The sequence below is a fragment of the Protopterus annectens genome, chromosome 2.part0 (genome assembly GCF_019279795.1).
Source record: "Protopterus annectens isolate FY-2018-M chromosome 2.part0, PAN1.0, whole genome shotgun sequence".
Classification (NCBI taxonomy): Eukaryota; Metazoa; Chordata; order Ceratodontiformes; family Protopteridae; genus Protopterus; species Protopterus annectens.
The window spans coordinates 143,137,631-143,153,054 of record NC_056728.1 but is presented as its reverse complement, the minus strand read 5'-3'; the positions used below and the strand labels follow the sequence as shown (position 1 = coordinate 143,153,054).

At 39.0% G+C, this 15,424-nt stretch overlaps 1 protein-coding gene across 1 annotated transcript in view; it reads right to left on the bottom strand.

The window, feature by feature from the left end:
* LOC122793005 (potassium voltage-gated channel subfamily H member 8-like) overlaps positions 1–15,424 on the bottom strand; it is a 3,945,365-nt gene that overhangs the window by 1,075,152 nt on the left and 2,854,789 nt on the right. The gene's annotated exons all lie outside the window — the stretch shown is intronic.

The window sequence follows — 15,424 nt, the reverse complement described above, 5'->3', positions numbered from 1 at the left end:
TTGCAAGGAATTTATAAGGTCTTCCAACTCATTACACTCCTCAAAAATATGTTCCCAGTTACCTCTTTCGTCCCCATCACACCTCCATCTGCAATCTACCTAAGTAAAAATTCTTATGAGTTTGCTTGGAGTATAGAAATAACTATACAAACACTTACAAGCAAAGCTCCTAAATCTTCTAGACATTGTTGCATATTTGGGAGACATACATATATCCTCACATTGTTTATTTGTGAAGTGCTTATCCAGTCTCTCTTCCCAATCCTTTCTAACCTCCTCTGACTGATTCATATAGTTACAATTAAATATTTTATATGTCCTAGTAATTATCCATTTTTAACAGCAGCTTCTGTTCTAGGTTCTCCTAAAAACTCAACCAGTGCTGGTCTTTCCCTTAGGATTCCCCATATTTCTTACTCTTGCCAGTGCTCTGATATCAATCCTTGATAGGGAAGGCAGTCTCTGGACTACAGTCCAAATGAATTGTTGGCCTCTTCCTATTCTATTACATTTCCCTCTCTAATTATTTGCTCCCAATACCTTGGTTCATTTACCAGTTTTCTCCAGTAAATTCCAGCCCCTCTTGCCTATTGTCTGTATCCCTAATTGCAGTCATACCTATCTCCATTCCTGTGTTGACTTAGTTCTTAGAACACTTTCTACTACTTTATGAATATAATATTCTGTATGGCTGTTGTTATTCTGTTTAAGGATCAGCATCCAAAATACCAGTCTCTCCTTTTTTCTTGATCTTCCCCTGTTTCATCATCATCTCTTTCCATTTTGAATTATAGCTTTCTGCTTGTTCTATGTACAGGAGCCTTAATGGTGTATCTCTGAAATGCCCTTAAAATCAGGCAATCCCAAACCACCTTGTTGTATTGGAATGATCAAATTATCCCACTTGACACTTGCCCTCTGCCCCTCCCAGATAAAATATTTCAACTCTTTATTAATTGCTCTCTACATCTTCTTTTCTGGCTGATAAAAATATGCCTGATCTATGTATAAAACTAAAGGGACTAAAATATTTGTAATGCTTGTATCTCACTAGCCATATCCATAAAACAGATCTTCCAGTTTCTCAGTCATTGTATTATCTTTTGTTTAGTCTCTTCCCACATATCATTTGCTACCATAACAGAATTATTTTTAATCCATACTCCTAAATACATCATTTTATCATGTCCCCATAAGTGTGGGTATTAATAAACCCATTTATGTGTGGGTACATAATTCACAGCAGGTCTACATTATGTGATCAAACTTTTAAAAGTTTGAACATCATATGGTCTACACCATATGATCGAATTTTTAAAAGTTCAAACATTTCAATAGAGATCTCCGTACAGTGCGGAATAGGAAGATTTCCCTTTCCTGCACTGTAGTGCAATCTCGGAATTGGTATATTTAAAGAGTAGGAGGTGTGGGGTGGTGCAGGTCCCCATGTGGGGGGTGCAGGGGGCTTGCCCCCCCTGCTTAAAACGTTCAGGTAGGTTTTCTGTAGTTTATTTTTTTTTTATTAGATTTTCGAACTTTTAAAAGTTCGAACATGTGGTGTCGGCCATATGACGTTCAAACTTTTAAAAGTTCGATTATCTTATATAGACGCATTCACAGCTATTGCCTTTGTTTTATCTTCATTAATTTTGTATCCTGAAATGGCTTGAAACAGTCTCAGAGTCTTCCCAAACAATGAAATGTCCTTTTCTGGTTTTATCAGGTGTAAAATAGTATCACCTGCAAATAAAGCCAAACAAATTATATTGATGAATTTCTGAGTCTCTTATTTTCTTTGCTGAAGGTTCTAAATTTAATGCAAATAACAATGGGAAAAAAGACAACCCTGCCTAATTCCTCTGCTCAAACAGAACTTAGAGAGAAACCCTATTCCACTTTGATTTTCACATCCAATCCCTCATATATTCACCTATCAACCATATAATTTTATCAGGGAATGCAAATGCTTCCATTGCCTTACTCATAAAATCTCAGCTTACTCTCTCAAATGCTTTCTCTGCATCAAGAACCCCAAACAACAGTGACATTTTCTTACATTCTGCTTCCCTCTAGATCATCATTATTCTGTTAATGTTGTCAAATGTTTGCCTTCCCTCCACAAACCAACATTGATCTATGTCTATCAATTTTGACATCACCTTTGCCATTCTTTTAGTTATTATAGACAAAAGACTTTATAATCATGGTTTAGAATCGAAATGGGCCTATATGAAGCTAGATCTGATGGGTCATCACCATCTTTAGTTATTACAGCCACCATTGTTTTCTTCCAGGGTGTTGGTGCTTCTCCTCCTTTTAAATACTCTTACACCAAACCTTCCAGATCATTATCACTTTCTTCCCTCCTAGCTTCCAAACTTCCACAGGAATACCATCTCTTCCTGTAGATTTTCCTGTACATTGGTAACCCATCACTATTTTTATGTCATCTCCTCCTATCTTAACTATTAGGAATTGAGTGTCATCTACCTCCAACATTTGCATACTTAATTCTTCCATAAACATTTCCAGTTTTACTTTTGCTTGATTTCTACATCTCTCTGCTTTATACAGGTTTTCATAAAATTTCCAAATATTTCTAATACCTCTACAGGATCTCTTGCTGTTTCCCTTGTTATAGGCTCCCTAAACTTGGCTACAACCCTTTCCTACTTTCTATTGTCTGAGCCATTGTGTTAAAAGCTTTTATGCTCTGGCATTATTATCAAAAACATTTGCTTAACAGCATCTTTTTAAACTCATGCATATTATCGAGGTAGTCCCTTACTTTCTCTTTAACATTCTGCAAATGCACCTCTTTTTGTTCTGCGAGATTCCCCCTATTATGCTATACTTTAACCTTTGTCAGTCCCTCTAAATAATTCTTCTTACTTCTTGACCATATCTCTTTTCTTTTATTTAAATCTTATTTTTAAACTCCACTTTAATTACATTCCACTCCCTGACACTATTTTCAGAAATAATTTCTATCTTCCCTAATAACTTTATTTCCACTACCCATTCCTTAAATTTCTCTCTATTTAACAGGTAGATGGAAAAGTGCCATTATCTCATTTTTATTTCCTTTTCCTGCATTTTTATTTTAGTTATTATTGGCATGTGATCTGAAATAGTTATTGAATGTGCATCAAAATTTTCAATTAAATGCACATGTTCCTGTGAAATATAACTTTTATCTAGCCCAGTTTTTGTACCTTGGGAAATAATATGTTACTTCTCCCCAAGCACCTGCTACTGAATTCACATTTTTCATACCAAATATTTTCATAAATGTCTTCAGAAATCTACATTATTTTGTTATATATTCCCTTCTAGGTCCCTCAGACACATCCTCACTGTTACAAGTCAAATTCTAGTCCCTACCTATAAGTAATGTTCCCTGCTGAAAGCTGATTATTTCTACCATAATTTTCTTATGCTGTAGCAGTTTTAGATGGAATATAATATACATGCAAGCATATTCCTCCTCCCTTGTCAGGGGCTGCTTAGTTCTACAAATCTACCATTATTATCTTTATTTTCCTCTTCTATCACTATCTGTGCTCCTCTCATAATTAATATAAGTACTCCCCTTTTTCTTTGTCCTAGATATTCATGCTGAAATTGTTTCTTTATCAAATTTGCATGCTCATTTCTTTCCAAATATGTTTCCTGATGCACAACTATTTACACTCTGCATTTTGTACTATAATTACCCATTATTTCTTTTTGTATATATCTGTCAGATCATTTACATTGAAAGGTAATACAGACAGTGTTGTCAATATGTTGAGAAGTTATTATTCCCACCTATTGTGTGTAACAGCTTTTTTAATGTCTAGTTCCAGGTTTTATGTTACAGACATACACTAATGCTTCTCAGGTTGATATTTCATATAGTTATTTCTTGTCATATCCATTTAAACCTATGTCACATTTTACAAGACTTTGTGTTTTAATTGAAACCCTCAACACACACACACACACACACACACACACACACACACACACACACACACACACACACACACACACACACACACACAAAACCAGAACATCCATAGAAACTATTAACTTAATACAAATACACAAAACTATGAACATCTTCAAATAATGAAGTTTAACCCTCATAAGAGAAACAGTTGTCCCAGACTGGCAGCTATACTCACAAGCATGAATTAACCTATAATGAAGGTTAGCCATGCTAAGACATGTTACAACCTGTGCTTTTACTTCAACTAAATGCTGTCTGTTTTGTCTTATCTTTATTCCTGTCCTAGATGTAGAAAGCAACTTAACTGCTTTCAGAAAACATTATTTCCTAGCCATTGAAAGAAAACCTTGAATGATTTTGTAGCCCCATATCAGCTTGTCTCCATAGAAAAATGAGAACCAGATACATGGTTGCCTTCCACTACAAGCTTCTCATGTTGTACTGTGAACATTTATTTGCTAGAGGAAAACTTTTCATTATATTCATTGTTCTTTTATTTACTTGCTTCCCCTTAAAATGTATTATTAGATCAAGCCAAGGGCCTTAGTCTAGTCATTCCCCTATGCAAAAGTAAAAAAAAAGCATATCCATTTTTACATCATGCTCCTTTGTCCAGGCTTTCTTCTCTTTTTACATTGTAGTGTCTACATTTCTGAAAACTTAACAAGACAAAAGAAAAGGATGGAAAGATAGGGGCTCCTCTTTACTTTAGTATCTCTATTATGCACAAAAATAACTGAAAAAGCTTTACTTTATGACATGTGGTATATGTCATGTATAATAAAAAAATACTGTTAAGTACATTTTTTTACTTACAATTAACTCTTTTTTTCATCTTCCTCTCTCCTAAATTTCTTTCAAACATTAATGACATGACATAGGGCATATGCTTTCAAGTCCCACACAAGTTTGACATGGTCAATAAAGTCAAAAAGTCCAATATTTCAAGGTTTTCTTGTTCTGTCATATTTCATAAATATAATTGTTACTTTGTAATCCCACATTTATTTTTTAACTTCTGAGTTTTTAGTTTTCTTCCTGGTGCTCTCCATCTCCCAAATCCAGTCTCTGGTTCATTTCCAACATACTGCTGGTTCTCCTAGTCAACGCTTGGGATTTTTTTTTCTGTCTCTCTCAAGCATTTTCCTTTAGAACATTGGAAAACATTTCACTGGCATATCTCTCTAAACTCATTATTATCTGAAGAATAAAAAGCATAATCCCCTTCTGTTTGATAACTCTTTTTTGTTGGACAAACTTTTATATTTCTTGTTAGCATATTCTGTATTTCCTGTTAGCACATTCTACATCAAATAGTGACTTTGACCCTCCAGGAAAAAAAATATTCTGAAGGTTGGTGAATACAGCAGCTTAAATCCCACACCTATCTCTTGATATTCCCTGACTTCTGGAATCAGTTTACTCCTCTTCTGCCTGGTGTACAATGAGTAATCATTTTCCACAAACAGTCTACTGTACTTTTTCCTTCTGCCACATTTTTGTCAGAATCAACTCTTTCTGCTGATAAGATTATATATTTACTGTTAAAGGTCTTGGTTGCTTTCTCATGGCTAGGTTGGGTCTATATTATGCAATCGAAAAGTCAGTTCAGCGAATGTCAGTTCAGCGAATGGCACTTACATCGAAAATGCCATTCAGTGAACTGTTCATAGTGAGATTGTGGTATAGTGAAAATCAGAAAATTTGCCCTTTCCTCACTGTAGTGCGATCTCGGAGTTGGTATACATAAAGTAGCGTTGGTGGGGGGTGCAGCCCCCCCCAAAAGAGCGAATTCGATGAACAGCATTTTTGATGCATTTTCATCACTGAACTAATACAGATGCAGCCAGGTTTTGAGTATATACACATTCTGCCTGTTCAATTAACAAATCCTGTTGTGGAATACCAGTCCAGCTGCTTATTTGTGCTTTCATAATATTAATACACCTTGCTCCTTCCAGTTTCTCTGGTACAGTGGAAAATGTCAGGTTTTCCCTATATGTTCTATCCTCTAATTCTAAAATTCTTTGAAACATTTCTTCTTGAGCAGTTTCATACTCATCCAGCATTTTTTTCATTTCAACTTCTGATTTTCTAGCTTATCAGCTCATGTGAATACCTGTTTAAAGCTTCTTATTACTTGAGTTGATATATCCCTTCAGTGTTACATTTATTTAAATAATTTATGAGCACATTTGACTGATTTTTCCTCTAGAAATCATGCCCTGCATCAAAGCTAGAGCTTGAACTGCTGTTTGCTGAACAGCTGCAGGATTCTTTCCAACCAGTGTTTTCTCTTCAACATTTGTGATTGCTTTTCTTTCAATTTCACTGAATTTATTTTTTGCTGGCATCCAGGCAGTAATCTTACTAGCCTGTTGCTGATATTTATCCCAAAACAGTGTCTATCTTTTTCTGAGTTTCTGTTTTCACACAGGGAGAGCTAAAAATTAAGCTATTAGTCAGTGTGCAGCCATCTTGGAAGTCCCTACTACTTCGATATTTTAGTATTAATCTAGTTAGCTTATATCTCTGCCTTGTGGAATGACATTTTATTTATGGGTTTTATGTTATTTTGAATTCATAATTTATATAACACTGCTTACATTTTAAATAGCTGAACAGATATGAAATTAAACTTGAACTGACTTTGCAGATAGCTGTTCATATTTCATTCTGTACATATTTCAGGGTGATCATATTCATGGTGTGCTCTTGTCAGCTTTTTTAATTAAACAGTTCTTGTATCAGATCTTTTATTATACAAGTTGGCACACATTGGTAATAGGGTCCAGATAGAAAGATGATAATATCAGCAAGTAAAGGAGAGTAATATTGCTGGAATTAAATTCATCCTCAAGTCTTGGTAAGTACGTTCATGAGGAGAACCACGTTTTTATAAAATCTTACCAAGATGACACTGATAGGTAGACTGTATTTTATTTAGCATATATCATGGACAGAAGTAGGTTAAAACAAAATAGCTGGGTGTGCAAGTCATAGGATAAAAAAGTATCCAATCCTGTTAGATGTACTGGTGCCAGGATGGAAAAAATGATGGCATAGAATCCTCAAGGCACAGAAACATTCCTACAATGGGATTAGGCCAGGCTCAGAGGGAGGATGCCCCCCCCCCCATTGTAGAAGGAAAACCACAAAAACTGGAAGGCCAAACAAGAGCCATAAAGGTCATAGAGTGGACTATTGAGGATAAGAAATAAATTATGCATTGTTACTATTATGCAAGAAACCCTAACTTTCTGAATAGAAGATATTCAAAAAGGTTAAGAAGAAAGAAAAATACTTATACAAGCAAAACTGTTAAAAACTTCAAGTGCAAATTTGTGTTCATTAGCACAACAGATTTATGAAAAACACTATATAGACCAAAAAACCTTGGGCCATTTGGAAAAGTAAGTGACTGAGGAAGTGCAAAAATATAACAAACAAAACTTAGAGATTTTGAAAGGTATGAAAAAGAAACATGGACATGGGAAAGAAAGAGATATCTGATATCACAAAGGAGGATGAAAGGGCATACAGAGAGGAGGTGGCATCTCTGATCAGTTGGTGCGAGGGGAACAACCTTGACCTGCGCATAAGCAAAACCAAAGAGTTTATCATCAACTTCAGGATCATCAACTTCAGGAAAAGGATAACAAACCACCCAGCACTCAGGATCAATGGTGAGAGTGTGGAGAGAGTTAAAGGAGTACGAAATCCCTGGGTATACATATATCATTGGATCTCTCGTGGCCAGACAACACCAGCCAACTGGTCAAGAAAGTGCACCAATGCCCCCACTTTTCAAGAAGCCAAAAAAAAAAAAGCTAAGCTTCCTCCTCATATTCTCTCCACCTTCTTTAGAGGTGCAATAGAGAGCATCCTCACCTGCAACATCAGTGTGTGATTTGGAAGCTGCACAGTTACAGAAAGAAAGGTGCTAGAAAGTGTGGTGATGGTTGCAGAGAAGGTAACAGGTTCCAGTCTTCCATCGATACAACATCTTTATTATGCAAGAAGCATCCACAAGGGCCACCAAAATAATACAGGACAACATGCATCCTGCACATGGAATGTTTAAGCATCTGGCATCAGGCAGGAGATATTGCAATATCCTCTGCAGGACTACAAGATTCAGTAACAGTTGTTGTTCTACATTGATTAGACTTCTGAACTCGGGCACTAGTCCCAAGGGTCTGGACACATAATAAGTCAATTTTTAATTATTTGTGCAATATATACTTACATATATTCCAAGTAAGTGCAATATTTATTTATTATATCCATAGTCAGTATTATTTAACCCACTCAATGCAATATTAGACAAATAACTTAGGCATTGTTCAATCTGTAGTGTGTTTTGTATTATTTTAAATAGGGTAGTTAATTTAACTCAGAGGATGGTGCTGGCAAATGTCTCTGCTCTTTCTTGCGTGTATTGGGAGTAGCTTTGTATTTGTTAGTTATGTTCATTCCTCTACTTGCATGAGTTGTTTCACTTTCCTTTGTAATCTCAAGAATTGAACTGATGCACATAATTTCCTTTAGGCTACACATGTGTGGTTATAAATGACATTAACGTTTACTTTGACTTTGATATGGTGTAATATTTATGCAAATGAGAAAGCCAAAATAATCAATACAAAAAACAGCTCCAAAGACATTTGAAGAAAAGTACAGGCAAAGGCACCCAGATATGGAAAAATTCACAATACAGAAATAAGATCAGATAGGGGGAACACAGAACAGAAGATTAGTAAAGTAGAAGTTAAACAACTAGAAGCTGAAGTCATGGAATACTTGTGAAGGGAAGGATTTAGTGTAGAAAGTCTAACACAGGTTATGTCACAGCACGATGGAACAATGAATCCCCAAATTAAGGAAAACAGTTGGAGCAGGAGACATCTGAAGAAGAAATATGGACATGGGAAAGAAAAGGAGATTTAATATGGTGCAATATTTATGCAAAGAAGAAAGCAATATTGAGCAATACAAAAAAGTAGCTCCAAAGATATTTGAAGAGAAATACAAGCAAAGGCATCAGGATATGGGAATTTTTACAATACAAAAACTAGTAAAACAAAGGGGAGAGTAGAAAAAAGTAATTGAGAAGTTAAAGAATTAGAAAATGAAGTTATGGATTACCTGCAAAGTGAATTTAGTGTAGAAAATCTAACTCTGATAAAGTCACAGCATGATGAAACTTTGAGTCCCCAGATTAAGGAGAAACAGGTGGAATGGGAAATATCTAATCAGTTGCCCCACAAAGCTTCTCTGCAGCCTTCAGTAGGAAACTAGCATTGAAGTTAAGTTGGAGTTACACAGCAAGGGAGGAAACAGGAAATGGTAGTAACTGCGACAAAGTCAACATTGTGTACATGTATATGTGTGTGTGTGGGGGGGGGGGGGGGCAAAAATTGTGTGGAGTTGTAAATTAAGCCTGAAAATACAAATGATCTTCCAACAATAGGTACATTTAGTGAAGGGGTAAATCATGCCTGAAAATAGAAACATTCCTCTAAAATATGTACAGTTAAGAGGTGTGACAAACTCTGGATACCAAATGCAGAAACACTGAACAAAGTAAGCCTCTGTTTATATAAACATTAAAATCAGTATGAACCCAGCTAAATGTACAGGTAAAAAAAGATGTGTTAGTAGAAGAGTTTACTGAAGGGCAGAAGAACCTGTGGAAAAAAATGCAATCAGGTGATGGCAAAAAGGGGAACACTAAGACCAGGTGTATAACCTCACGTGAAAACAACTAAAGCATTAGTGAGGTTCATTCATAAAATTTTGGACCATTTTTGTACGAGTCCTAGTCCCATGGTCAGGACACATCAAGTACTAAAATACCTACCTGGTGCTCACTACCACCCTCTGTATATGAGCTAGCATAAATCCCCAAGGTTACCTCATGCCATTGTAAGAGATGATCTGCTTGTAATTTCTTGACAACATGGTTTGAGAAGGTGATAGTCAACTTTATTTGTAGAGAAGCCATGATAAAATGTACAGTTACTTTCCTTCCATGGGCTATGTTACTTAGCATGAGTAATGTCTTTATCAAAATATTGACTAGGAGTGAAATAATTGGTTAGGTGGTACTTACAGGTGGGAATAACCTAGAATGACAGAGCAACAGGATCTTAGCAAATGGATTCATTTAATTTAATTATAAGACTTAAGGAAAAAAGCATAAAATCTAGATACCTGTTTTGATCCTATTCCTTAGATTCTACAAAAGGTATTGAAAATAACAAAAGGATTAATAACCTATTACATGGCAACATAGTAGGCTGTCATCTGAAACTAGTGGACAGATCAAAAGATGGTAAATATTTTTGGACAGATATGAGCAGCCAGACGATATTAATTTCAAGGCATCAGGGAAGAAAACTTTGAGACAGTATATAAGATATACAACAAAGCTTGTCCATTTTGTGGCCTGCATGCCACAATCTGTTCCACTAAGGCACTCAATTCAGTATGACAGTCCTTAATAAAAGTTATTTATTTATTTAAAATTTGCAGGCTTTCCAATTTAAGGAGGTTCTGTGTGTGTGTGTGTGTGTGTGTGTGTGTGTGTGTGTGTGTGTGTGTGTGTGTGTGTGTGTGTGTTTGAGAGCATGAGAGAGTGTGTGTGTGTGTGTGTGTGTGTGTGTGTGTGTGTGTGTGTGTGTGTGTGTGTGTGTGTGTGTGTGTGTGTGTGTGTGTGTTGTGTGTGCTCTGTGTGTGTGTATGTGTGTGTGTGTGTGTGTGTGTGTGTGTGTGTGTGTGTGTGTGTGTGTGTGTGTGTGTGTATGATGGAATTTGTGTATATGGCCATTGGCATGGCAAATAGTTGCAAAATTATAAAAAATAACTTTTATTTATTTTTGGCCGATTTCGGTAATTTAAGCATAGGGCAGTGGTGCACAAATGGGATTGGCCTGAAAATAATAAATAAAGTTGGAAATAAGCTTTTAAACCAAAATCAGCATTCTGTCCTAATAGTCAATGGCATGCATAAGACAACAATACCATGGAATAGTGGTTGCTAAGGGGGAAGGCTGAGTGTCAGTTTTGTAACCATGCATTACCATTCAGTTTTATGCAAATGAGGGGATTGATACTGAATCACAGATTTCCCCTCAGTGTTAGCTTGTACCCATCCATGTAGGTGAAACAACACCATGGTATAGGCATAAGAGGTAGATGACCTCATAAGGGGGAGTGTCAAGCATGCTGTAAGCTTATTGGAGCTCTGTGGCCCGTGTTTGCCCTTAGCTAAGCACAGCTAAGGAAGGGGGGGGGGTGTCTGAGGCTGCCTAGCAGTGTTTACATTGCCTAAATGGGTGTACATGATGTGTACCGGCTTTGAAACAAACAAACAAAAAAAAAAAACAGGAAATAGCAGCTATGTTCACATCTGAGCACTGAGTATGCCCAGCGTGCCTTGAGGCTTAAACGGGAAGGCAATGGGAAGGGAAAACATCAGTAGGAAGGCAATCAAGGAGAACTAGCATAGCTGGCAGGTGAGATGTATCAGAATCAGCCAATTACACAGGCAGCAGCCCAGCCCAACACACTACTATAAACTAGGTTTTTCCCACAAGCTCTATACTACAGGTGTACACAGATGGGGGAAATATTACCTGACAAAACTAACAAAATGATCGGGGCTGCTATCACTCTCATACATCAATATGTGGAAGAGGCAGAGGGTGGTGAGGATGAGAATGCTGACAACCAACCCACAGTGAGGAGAAGGAGAGAAGAATGTACAGACCTAGGGTATCCTACCAGGGGCTACATGAGCTGGAGATAGTGGAGCGCTATAGGGTGGACAGGGACATCCTACAGCAAATTGTTTAGCTGTGCCGGCCATGCCTCACACACAGAACCAACAGAGGGGAACACACCCCAGTGGATACAAGGTATGTGTAGGCTTAAGAATACTAGCCACGGGTACCTTCCAAAGGCCAACTGAGGATATCATGGGGATCTCACAGGCATCAGCATCCAGGATACTCCACCAGTTCCTGGTTGCCATGTCAGCACATGCTGAAGAGCACATATATTTTCTCAACACCCATGAGGCGTTGACCAGCAATATGCATCTTTTCTACCAAATATCAGAATACCCTGAGGTAGTGGGTGCTATAGACTGCACGCACATACACATAAAGCACCACTTGGTGAGCGGGATAGGGTCTACATAAACCACAAGGGCTTCCCCTCCATCAACTGCCAGGTCATGTGCAATGCCCAGGGCATTATCATGAATGTGTGCGCTGGCAGCCTTGAAAGCTATCACGACTCCCACATTTGGCATATGACACAGCTGTACCAGAGATTTGCCAGTGGGGACATCCCATATGGCCACCTAGTGGGGGATGCTGGTTACAAACTGGAGCTGTGGCTGATGACACCCTTCAGAAGTGCACACACACCCAAAGAAAAACTCCATAATGAGGCACACACACAAACAGAATCATAATAGAGCGTGTGTTTGGGATGCTCAAGTCACAGTTCTGGTGCCTGGACATATCTGGTGGAGCCTTGCAGTACTCTCCAGCTACATGTACACAAATTTTCATTGTATGTGCCATGCTACATAATATGATCCTGCAGAAACAGCTGCAGCAGGAAAAGCATGGGGCAGGGCCACACAGCCCCCCACCATTGCCAAGGCCACAACAGGCACAGAGGGACTCGCAGGAGGAACAACCTGAGCCTGCCCATGCAGACAGAAGGAGGCATGCCCAGTGTGCCCAGGCTTTGGCAAAAAGGCAACGCATAGCACATACACTGACATGGTAGGAACCCAGGGAATGACACCTCTCTCTGACTCACACATACAGTAAAAGGGATGCCAAACATGATAGTACCTGTGCTTTACCATGTATAGGGAGTGTACTATGTGCATCCGACATAGTCAGCCCTCTAGCACCATCCTCAATACTGGCACAGCCACAAGGTAAGTCACTCTTCCTATCAACTGCTGAGTGGAGTAGTATGTTCTGCTAGTTGTATCTATGGTATGGACGTGAGCATGCAAGGGAATCGGTGGCTGAATGGGATGGCAGCAGATAGTGGACACCTATATGGGCAGCATGAAATCCATAACAAATACTGGTGTCAACAAAGTAGGCAGTACTAGACAAGGTGACAAATCCCACTGCATTACATGTGGTAGCCAAATGTGTGTCCATAGGACACACACATGCATGTCAGTGAGGCTCACATACCCAACAACAGCCTCAGCCAGCAGGACAGGTGTAGATGACCATAAAGAAAGGCTGTGCTAAGGCCTCCAATTGATGGCAATGGAGAACATCCCACCTCCAGACCTACACAGACAGACTTCAACAGGTCAGGCAGTTGTATGTTAGTTCTGAAGGGTAAGAAGTCTGAAACTGAAATGTAGGTAAAAAAACCTAAGATCTGTACTCTACTGATATGCCTCTAGTCTGCATGATAGGTCAGAATACAAAATGAAATGGAAGCCAACAGAGTACCTGAAATACCAGTACAGTCATAGCAAATGTTTACAGTTGCCAGGTGTGCCCCCCCCCCCCCACAATCCTATGTAGAAATGCAGTAACATGTATGTGTGGGTTTAATAACAGTGGAGCAGAGATTAACTGAGCTGGCCCATTTTACAGGATAGATTGTTGCAGGTTTACAAGCCAGAGAACCTCATTGGCTAGGCTTACATAGGCTCTTGGGCCAATAGCCTAGTACCTACCTATGAACCTATGCAGGGGTCTGTGTGTTAGGTTGTTGTGTGTTGTATATTGTGTGGAAGTGGTCGGCATGTGGACATGGAGGGTTGTGTCTCAGTGGCCTATGGCCAGTACTATTGATGACAGGGCCATGTTCTGATAACTGCAGTGCCAACCACAATGCATCCCAGCAAGACCCAAGTCAGCAGTCATCCATACTCACTGTTCAGATGTCAATATCTGTCACCATCTGAAAGATGACATGCCATGAATGTGGGCCCAGACATACACACAGTACACAAGTGGAAGTACCTTAGACAGGGTACATAAAATGTAACCGTCAACTGCACACACCTTTGGAATTGTACATTCAGGTTAGTAGCACATTAGTTGTCTGTGTAGTATGGAATAGTGATGTAGTCTGGCCAATCACTGGCAGACCACAAAAGGCACAGTTATGAAGTAATGAGAGTCCCTGCACAAGGCAGCATAAGTGGAATGTCCCAGCTATATCTGTGAGTCAACTGCAAGAAGCTTCAGTATCACATAGGCACTCAGCTTACCCCACCATCAGCCACAGGTTTATCACAGGTCATATCCCTGCTGTTGGGAATGAGTACAGTATGACCCCCACTTCCATATGGGAATACCCACAGAATGCAGCATGCTGAAGAGATGTCCCACGCAAGTGTGTCCCTAGCTGTAATCAGCACCTTACCAGCATCCAGAACAATGGATTATTATGGACAGGAACTATTACCATTAACACCTCGTACACTTACCCTGTCACCCCAGGAGAATCCCGTGGCTTGCAGCCTGGAACTGTAGGAGTGACAGAATGCACTGACTTGCTACAGATGGCCTGCATCACTACCAAATGCCCTACAGTCCTCTGTCAAAGGTCTGTGCCTCACCAGTACTGCCAATGTATGTTATCTCATGGGGTCCCAACTAACAACAAAACACAGTCCACAGAATACAAATGCAAGGCCATGTCGACAAATCCCAGTAGCATGCCCACCATGTCCTACTGCATAAACTGTGTACCAACCCCTAAATACCACTGAGATGAAGGGACAACTATAGGGATACTTCTCAGATATCACTCACATAATGTTAGGAAGGGGATAGACTAACAGAGTGGGGAGTGTAGAAGCATGGATGCCATGGAGTGTGTGAAGTCTGAAACTCTGATGTGTGCCCATACTACCCCTGCCTGCAAACTCAGTAATGGGTGGCTACAAACCTGCTTGTAAACCACAATGTGAAGGGGAACTGACCATATATATGAGCCCTGCCTCTGGGTAACCTGGGTGAATCTGTACAGCTGAGATGTATGGCCACAGCAGGATATGGCCATTCTGTTATGTCGATAGATGTACAAGCAGGGGATCCTTAGCCACCACAGTACCAAGGTGCTGGACCATTTACATAAACCCATCAGCAAGTGTCTGCAGCTACCCCTCCAGAATGGCATGAGTGTGCAAGAATATGTAGGGTATAGACCACAGTACTGGACACAGCTTCATTCATCTTGTATTTTCCAGGAAATAACTGTGAGCAAATAAGTATATCTGTCAGTAGTTGATGACACAATACATCACAATGTCAAACAGTACATATGTCTGAATATTTCTGCTAACACCAACCATGTAACACAAGCAGCACAGACACAATAGTTACAGTATCCCAATATCTTTCGCCGATTGTGATTCTA